Below are 9,484 nucleotides of genomic sequence, written 5' to 3'. Positions count from 1 at the left end.
TAAATTTAATTAAAAAATAAAGGCAAGAAAAGTAGAGGTTTTTCATCAGTTGGCTACACTATCCCTGAACTTATAAACTAACTTGACCCATCCATTCAAGTACTATGCCCCATTCAAAGGCAGTTGTCTTACCCTTCCATGTACCCAGCATAAGCCAGAAGGGTTGATGCAGTCTGTGTGCAATCTTGCCTAAGTCAGATGAACACATCAACAACCATCTATGGTTTTCCTAGGAGGCCACATTGTGCTTACATGTTTCAAATCATCATGGGTCTACCAATTAGTGTCAGAAACTGTGCCAAGAAGTATTGATATTGCACAAAATCAATAAACTGAGGCGATGGCTAAATATTTATTGGGGCAGACAGTGATGCCACATTGGCTTGGAAAATTCAATCAAGGTTTGTCCAATTACTTTGGGTTTAGATTTGAACGAATTAGCTCTTGGTTATATAATCCTAGAATGCCAGCACTGGAAAGACCATTAGAACGCATCTGGCCTTGTGTAACCCTGAGGTTTTCAAACTTCTCTTTTGCAAGAAACACTTTATTAATCTGGTGAGATCTTATGGTGCTCCTCTCATTCATGTGGTGGTGCAGGTATTAGATCTTGCTGCTTGGCCTCCCCCTATTATCTACATCCAACTGTAGAGGAGAACAAGAAAAGTCCAATGAAATTAAAAAGGATCATGGATGCGCAGCCTGTCTTGCTCAATGGTTGAGCTCTGGACCATCTACCAAGAGGTCACTGGTTTAATACCTGGTCAGAGAACATGCTTGGGTTGCAGACTTGATCCTCAGTGGGAGGCTTGCAGGAGACAGCTGACAGATGTTGATATTTCTCTCTCATCAATATTTCTATCTCTCCCTTCCTCTCTCTAAAAAAAACAATAAAAATATATATTTAAAAGTAATAAAAAGTTAAAAGGATCATGAAATACTGGCTTGGGAGAAGGGGAGTCTAGAGTCATTGTCTTGGTGTAGGAGTTAAGACAGAATCCAAATCTGTCTCAGCCACAGGATCTGATATTCCACCATTTAAACTCATGCTTGAAGGAGCCTTTTAGCTATGGTCATTTTAACTGGTTAGGAGCATCTGTTTCCTGGAAAGGATGACACAATAACTAGCAGACTCATTAGCAGGATTGAGTTTATTTAAATAAAACTCATTGCTACCTAAACTGACAAAGTAGATCCAGAGACATGGAAGCATGCTACAGACAGAAGAATCTCACAGGGAAGGTGTGAGTGGGGGTGAGAAGAGATTAACTAGAGAATTTATATTCATATATGCATAACCCATGGACTCAGACAACAGTTTTGTGAAGGCCTGGGGAGAGGGGAGGAGTGGGGAGGAGTGGTCAATGGGGGGAAAAAGTGTGTGTTTGGGGGGAATGTGTAATACTTCCAACAACAAATATTTAAGAAAAACCACATTGCTACCAACTGTCAAGAAGTCCAGAGGAAAAGCATGAGGGCAGGAGACAGAGGGAAGTAAATCTCTTTGTTTAAAAAACAAAACAAAAAAACAAACAAAAAAAAACTCAAAGGGAGGAAAAGATAGAGAAAGGAGGAAGGGAGGGAGGCAGGAAGGGGGGAAGGGAGGGAGGGAAATATCTATGTGAGAGGGAAACAAGGACTGGTTGCTTTCTGCACGCACCTGGCTGGGATCAAACTCCCACTTTGAGTATGTACCCTGACCAGGAATCAAACCCACAGCAATTTTTTGGTGTATGGGACAATACTCTAATGGTTAGAATCTACACTACTGAGCCACACTGGCCAGGGCATAAATGCCCTTTTTAGGGTACATTGTGGAGGCAAAATAAAGAGAAGAAAAGCAGAGATAAAACAAAACTTCTCCTCTTAGCTGCTATCCACCTCTGCACCTCTCTGATTGTGCATCTGTCTTTTTCGGTGCCTCTGTGTCATCTTCCATAGCAATGTATCTATTTCCTTGTCAGTTTCTGTGCATTTTCATCTTTGTATTCAGGTTGGTTATGCTGATACCTGTCTGATGTGAATCTGTCCCTGTCTATATCTTAAGACTTTCAGCACCTATGTGCCTCTTTGCTGCAGAATGTGTCTGTGCCTGCCTGATTTTGTACAGGTGTGTGCGCGCACGTGTGTGTGTGTGTGTGTGTGTGTGTGTGTGTGTGTGTGTGCATGTGTTCTTTTATGTGTTCAGCACTCTATGTCTATGGCTTTTATTTCAGTAGGTGGTTGTCTCTGCCTTTTTCTGTTTTCAATGCTTTAACCCACAAGAATGTTTAATGGTGGGAGTGAGAGGAGGGGAGCTTTCTTAACTGGGAGGGAAGCCTAGTGATTCTGACCAGGCCTACAGCAACACCTTGAAATCATATGTGTCTCACAGCCAAAGAGAAAAAACAAGATGGGGAGAACAAAAAACAAAAAACAAAACAAAACAAAACAAAAAACCCAAACAAACAATAAGCCATTTCTGGTACTCTGAAAGGCAAAAATAAATGAATGGGACTGTATCAAACTAAAAAGCTTCTGCACAGCAAAAGAAACTGCCAACAACAACAAAAAAGCAACCAACGAAATGGGAGATGATATTTGCAAGTCTCTTCTATGTTTCTCTTATTTCTTCATTTGCTATTTCCCACCCAACCTCACTTCCCCATCCCTTTTGCTTTCACTCTATCTCTGATTTTTTTTTATTTCTATATCTTTTTATTGTTTTTTTTTCTATTTTATTTTCCCCCTTTCTCTTGATCTGTTTTCATTTGTTTTCTCTCTAGATTTATCTTTCTCCATATATTTTTCCCCTTTATCTTTTTCTTTTTTCTTTTTTCCTTCTCTCTTAATCTGTTTTTATCTCTCCCTTTCCTCTTAGCTCCTCATTTTGGATTTATTTTTCTTCTTACTCATGTGTATCTTTTTTTTTGTGGTCCATTATTCATTTTTCCTCTCCATCTTTCCCTGTCCTTTTTTTTTTTTTTTTTTTTTTTAATCCCTGTCTCCATTTCTTTTTCTTTTTCCCCCCGGTTCTCTTCCTGAGCCTATTCTTTTCATCTCTCTGTCAGCCTCTTTTTGTATTTTGTCTTCCACACAGATGTTTCAAGCATTAAGAGTTTTCCTTTTCTAACCTATGGGTGGGTGGGGTTCATTGTCATCTCATTTAAGGGTGGGTAGAGCTGTTGCTGTTCCTTGGAACCTAACCAAAACATCCTCACTCCCTGCCCCCAGGACCCTGTCTGCAAAGTCACACTGCAACTCCAGAGAGCTGCTAACATTCCCTGCACGTCCCATGCAGAGCAATGAGCCCCCAGGTGAGGTGGGAGAATTCATCAGCCACCCGACAGGGCTAACAATTTACTCCTGAAAAATAATCCATATCTGAATAATGGATCACTCCGACTGTCTGAGACCATTTTTCTTGGCATTTAAATGGCACCAGAATCTGGGGGCAGAGCCAGGACTCTATCCCAGCTTTTTTGGTAGATGAATAGGCTGGAATAGTAATATTAAGGATTATGATAAGGAACACATTGCATTTGCATGGTGCTTTTAAACTACATAAATTTAGAGGAAATCAACCTTCCTTGGCTCATCACTTTAGAATCTCACACACTGTGGACCCTGCTTGCAAATTCCGAAGCAGGGGCTTTTAAGTGACTCATGAAGTAATTTAGCCTCTTACTGGATAAAATGGGAGGAAAACTCTATTTTTATGGCTTCCTGAGACTCTCTGAATGCTAGGTGGCCTTTTGATCTCTGTGTCTCATGTTCTATCTGTGAAATGGAAGCCAGTAAAATGTAGAGGCTCATTGTCAGACAGACCTGGGTTTGAATCCTAGCTGTGATTTAGCTAGCTAGTGTGGTTTGGGGCTAGCTAGTTATTCACTCTGAACCTCACTTTCATCCTCTATAAAACAGGGATCCTAATAAAACTTCCTCATAGGACTGTTATGAGGATGAAGAAAGATTATGCATGTAAAGTGCTTAATATAGTGACTGGCTCATAGTAAAAGCTCCATGAGTGCTAGCTGAGATTATTACTACTGCCTGTCTCTTTGAAGGCTGTTGAGCTAACCCATACAAATGCATGAGAAAATTGGTCTGGGGGAGGTGAAGAGATAATTGATGAGCCAGCTTCCATAGAGGTGTCCCTGAGGCTTCTATGGGGGAAAGGACCTGGAAGGGTGAATTCTAATGATGGAGGAGCTAAGGATTCTCCTTGGGCTAGGAGGACTGTGTGGCTTTGGAAACAGGTATAGAGAAGGGAAGAGGTAGAGGATCTGTGATCAGGTCCTTAACATGTCTCAATAGGATGTTGCTCAGCAGGATCAATTGTCGGTTGTCAATTCCAGCTGCTTAATGTTCTTCTCAGGGTCTTAGTTGTCAGCTTCCCTGTGTCAGTTCTCTTCCATAAAAGCTTGATAGAGGACCCCCTATCCTTCCTCCCCCCCCCCCCCACCACCACCACACACAACTTTGGGGAATCTTAAAGCTAAAAGGATTTACAGAAGGCCAGCAAAATAAAATAAAATAAAACTAATGAAATCTTGTAAAGGAGCCTTTTGTGTAAATGAAAGTTCGCTCTACACATGTAAGAATGATTATTAATATCCTCAATAATAACAGTAGCAATCAATCTTTAGAGCTTGTTCTATGGAGTGTGGCTGTTAGAGGTTGACACATCATCTCAGATGGCAAGACACATTCCCAAGGTCCACCTGCATGAGAAATCACAGCCCACATTCTTCTCCCTCTTTTCTGGGACTGCATCTCCCAGAGTCACGCACATAATTCAGCCTTCAGTGAAATGATTCTGACGTTATTCAGGCTCCCTAGAGATTGGATGCCGTGCGGGGGCGGTTAGCATGCGCTACTGACTTCAAGCTGCGGGAAGGGGAGAAATTGATATGTCTTCCAAGCACCAAGGGCTTGATTCCTTTGGAAATGAGAAGGGCTTTGTCAAAGTCTGATGGTTTATTAATAATTCTCTCAACTAAAGAGAGCACCGTGCTTGTCAATTGACAAGTATTTAGTAAGAACCTTTTGTGGGGGACCTAAAGAGGTTTGGCTGAGCTGACAATGTGGTTGAGGAGACAGACCACAGACATAAAGATTATTGACAATATAAAGCAGTTCCTTCAACAAAAAAATGCAAGCAGCTGGAGTAAAGTGGAAAAAATATAAGATACAGAGTCAGGAGAATTGACGTCACAATCTATCTGAGCCTTGGTTTCCCCATCCTTTTGGAAAAGCAGCCTAGTGGCATTGAGAGAGCATTAGGTTTAGAGTCAGACCAACCTAACTTAAAATTTCAATCACTTCAAAAACTAACCAAGGGTCCTTGAACAAGTTACTTAACTGCTATAATGCAGAATTGTCTTATTTATAAATTGAAATAGAATAGTAGCCCCTACCACATAGGATTAAATGAAAGCACACTTGTAAAGCACTAAGCATAATACCTGGAATACAGTAAGCACTCAATAAGCATTTCCTATTATTATAATATGCAGGGAGAGGGAAAAGTAGGGAGTGCTTAGAAATAGAAGGGTTTTAATTTTTCTTTAGCTCTTTATATGTCTGACATTACATTTCAGAGCAATGCAAACTCAAAAAATACTTATATGTAAACAATAATTATAATGTCACTCTGTGATATGTTTTATATTTCTTTCCAGTATTACTCACTAATTTTGGTATGATCAAATTTACAGAACAATGAAATAGCAGGGGAGGTAAATTATATACTCCTTGTGATCTTGGGTACCTCTCTGAGCTTCAGTTTTCTTAGTATATGGCCAAGAACACCTACTTTGCAGGGCTGTTGTGAAAATTAAATTAAAATGTGTATTAAACACTTAGCACAGAATATCTTCATTCCCCTTTTCTCTTCTGTAAAAATGGGAATAATAATCAACCTCACTGGGGTATTACCAGGATGAAGTCAAGTAAATATGCAGGAAATGTTTGTAAACCCCAGTAACAACTTTTACAGAACATTTGTTGAGCAATTAATAAATGTTAATCAATTATATAAACATTTATTAATTGTCTCCTCTATGAAATACACTGTTTAGGGTGCTGTGAGTGATCCAGAGATCAGAGACATTATAGTGGATAATCCCCTTCATGCAAAAACAGTATTAAGGACAGGACCTTGAAGATTGCTCCCATGTAGGATAGCAGAGGAGAATGCAACCCAGAAAGAGAACACTGATGACAACACTAGCATAGCATTTCATCTTCAGAGCCAAGGGGGGAGTTTCAGTAAATGGGAAGCAATTCATAATGTAGCATTTTGCAGAGATGGCAAATCAAATTAAGATATAGATGTGTCCCTTTGGATTATGGCTCCAAAAAGAACACTGGTAGCTGCAGTAAAAGAATCTCAGTAGAGTGTGTGTGCATGTGTGTGTGGAGGGAAGAAGGCACCATCTTGATGTGGACTGGCAAATGAATGTATGAAAAGAAGTGAGGAGAACAAGTTTACACAACTCTGTGAAAGTGTTAAGGAATTCCTACTAAGGAGATAAAGAAAAAGAAGATTTTATGATACCTACAAGGGTCAAAGAAGGACTGATTTTATATAGGAGTGTTTGAACATTTTTGTAGGGAAGAATAAGCCCATAGGGAAAGAGAGGAAGAATAAGCAGGTGAAAGGGTTATTGAACAGGCACAAGTCACAGATGAGACCTGAAAGATATAGCTAAGAGAAGAGCTAGTTCTGTGCTTGGGACTGTGACATTCTGATGGAGTCCTGAGGTGGAACCCTGTGGACGGAGATGTACCGTTGACACCTAGATTTTAGTATAGGCAGTGGGGTGGCTACCTAGGTAGGGAAATTTCCTCCAAGTTTGTATTTTCAAACTTTTAACATACAATAAATTTGAAAAAATAGGCACAATAAATGCTTGTACATATTCTCTTTAACAAGTTGCCATACTGGCACACACTCCTTCTGCTGTAAATGCCCCCTCTCACTTTCAAAGTATTTTGCTGACATCATGATACTTCACTCTGAATTACTTCAGCATATATATCTAAAAATAGGCGTTTGGGGAAGCTTTGTTAGGGCTCTGGAATTCTTAGCTAGGGTAAAGTCTCCAGTTCAAAGTGGGTCAGGAAGTACATAAGGTCTGAAGACCAAATTCAGCTTGGATATGGGTAGTGTGAGAAGGAGCCAATTAGAAAGAAAAATGCACAGTGCCTGGTTCAAGTATAGGTTCCAAATCAAAAGAAGGACGACGACGACGACGATGACGACAACGAGGAGGAGGAGGAGGAGGAGGAGGAGGAAGAGGAGGAGAAGAAGGAGGAGGAGAAGGAAGAAGAATAATGATTTCAGGCAAGTCACTTCACTTCCCCAAGTTTTAGTTTTTTCATCTCTATAAAATGGGTGCTATGCTAATCTCTGTCCTACCAACCTCCCAAATCTGTATGGGGTTCAGATGTGGAAAGATAATGAGAGCACATTGGTAGCTGCCACACCTAAACACATAAGAACAAATAATTTGCAGAGATAACTTTCAGAGTTAGTTTTTCTTCTTTCTGACATTTTTTGTGTTCCCACTTAATCTCTACTATTACCCACCCTCAACCTGGTTGAAACTTCTAGAGTTGGAAAATTAATCCTGCCTACCTCTAGCTCAAAGAGCAAACTGCTTTACAAAATTAAGTGAGCATTTCAGATTTTGTCATTTCATTCAACCAGAGGGGGTATGTGTGGGTGATGCACTTGTCAACTAAAAGCAGTTTTTCTGCCTCCTTGGGGACTGAAGCATAATCGTAGTTCTGTCTTCTTTGTGTCAGAATGAAACTTGCATTTCCTGAGTGGTATTATCACATTGACAGACAACTCCTGGGATCTAGTGAGGGGTACTGGAAAAGAACAGGCTGGGGAGGGGTGTGATTTGAGAGATCTGGAAGCTGGTGTCAGTTCATCTGTCCTCCCTTGGGTGACTTTGGGCTAATCACTTACTGTATTTTTACCTCAGTTTTTCATAACTTAAAAAATTGAAATAATTACTTCCCATTTCTACCTCACAAAGATGATGGCAGGACCTTGTCAGGCTTCTGTGATATGAAAATCTTTGGAAGTAATAGAGCTATGACCACAGAGTGGGGATTGTATCCTAGGAATGCTAAGTAGCTGGAAATGAAACTGAGGACCTTTTGAAGCTCAGAGAGATTGTCCATAATTTTACTATATTTTCACCATGAAACCAGATAAATCTCTCCCAAACAGAAAAGCAAGGTGGAAGTCTTGAGGTCCTAAGGCTTATAGCCCCTTTTAGAGAGCACATATAATCCCTGTACACATTACGTGTACCTTTTGATAGGACTCCTCAAGAGGGGGTTAGGAGGCATGTTTGCTAATCTACCATCTTTTCCCCCCATGGGCCTGGGAATAGATTTCTTTGTTATCTTACTTCTGAATTTATGTTATTCATAACAACCTGTTGAGGAAGGTGGGCATGGAGGAGGAGCCTGGGGCTCAGGTTGGAAAGCAAACATATTTGCATTCATCCAGCCGGTCAGTCAGTATGCCCATATTCACTCCTTCTATTTTAACTTTAAATGCCCTGGGCTTTCCACTGTGCTTTAGCTGTTTCTTGCCTGATGCATGGAACCCAACAGGTAGGAAGTTCAAACAAGATAATCCAACTGAAAAACGCTATTTAGACATACACAAGGATTCTTAAAAAATCCAAATGGAATATGCTTATTTTGAATACTACTAGCCACTATTAGAAACCAAGTTTCCAGTCTTGCTCAAGTGCTCATGCTATGTATTTACCCACATACCCAAAATAAGTAGAGTGGGGTTAAAGAAATCAAATTTTCCTGATGTCTTCCCCAGTATTCCTTGTAGCTGGAGTACAATGGGAAGAAATAGCAGTGGAGGGTTTTCAGGGAAAGATGTCTTTTCTCTCTGTTAAAATTTCTTTAACTTTATTTTATATTAGAGTTTCCATAGGGAGCTTGATAAAATGCTCTTTTCTGGTCCTTATGCCACCAAATTGTTCAGTAAATCTGGAGTGGGAGCATTATTACAGCACCATCCCAAGTGATTCTCATGTATCTGGCTTAATGGATCACACCTTAGAAAATCCTGATCCTTAACAAATGTATGGGCTTTTGGTTATTGGAATCCCCTGTAATTAGAAACTGTTTGCCTGGGGGCCAAAAACTTAAAAAACAAAAAACAAAACATTTGAAACCTATATAATATTATTAACTAAGTATTTTTGAGTTTTAGGAAAAAAGGTAGGCAGCTTTGAAGCCTTCCTTCTCACAGTCAACAAGCCTCCAGCCTTTCTTCATTATTGTGCCTTCTTCTAAGTGAGAACATGTTTTCTTCCTGCTAAAGTCATTGAAAACAATGACGCAAGTAAGGAGCAGGGTGTTTAGCTATTAATTGGTTTACAATGAGATACCCTTAAGAGGCAGCACGCTGTTGAGCTCTAGGCCTTGAGCTGTCAGGGTGAGGGCAGATGTA

Source organism: Pipistrellus kuhlii, unplaced genomic scaffold (assembly GCF_014108245.1).
Source record: "Pipistrellus kuhlii isolate mPipKuh1 unplaced genomic scaffold, mPipKuh1.p scaffold_m20_p_19, whole genome shotgun sequence".
Taxonomy (NCBI): domain Eukaryota; kingdom Metazoa; phylum Chordata; class Mammalia; order Chiroptera; family Vespertilionidae; genus Pipistrellus; species Pipistrellus kuhlii.
Note: the sequence above shows the minus strand (reverse complement) of the source record.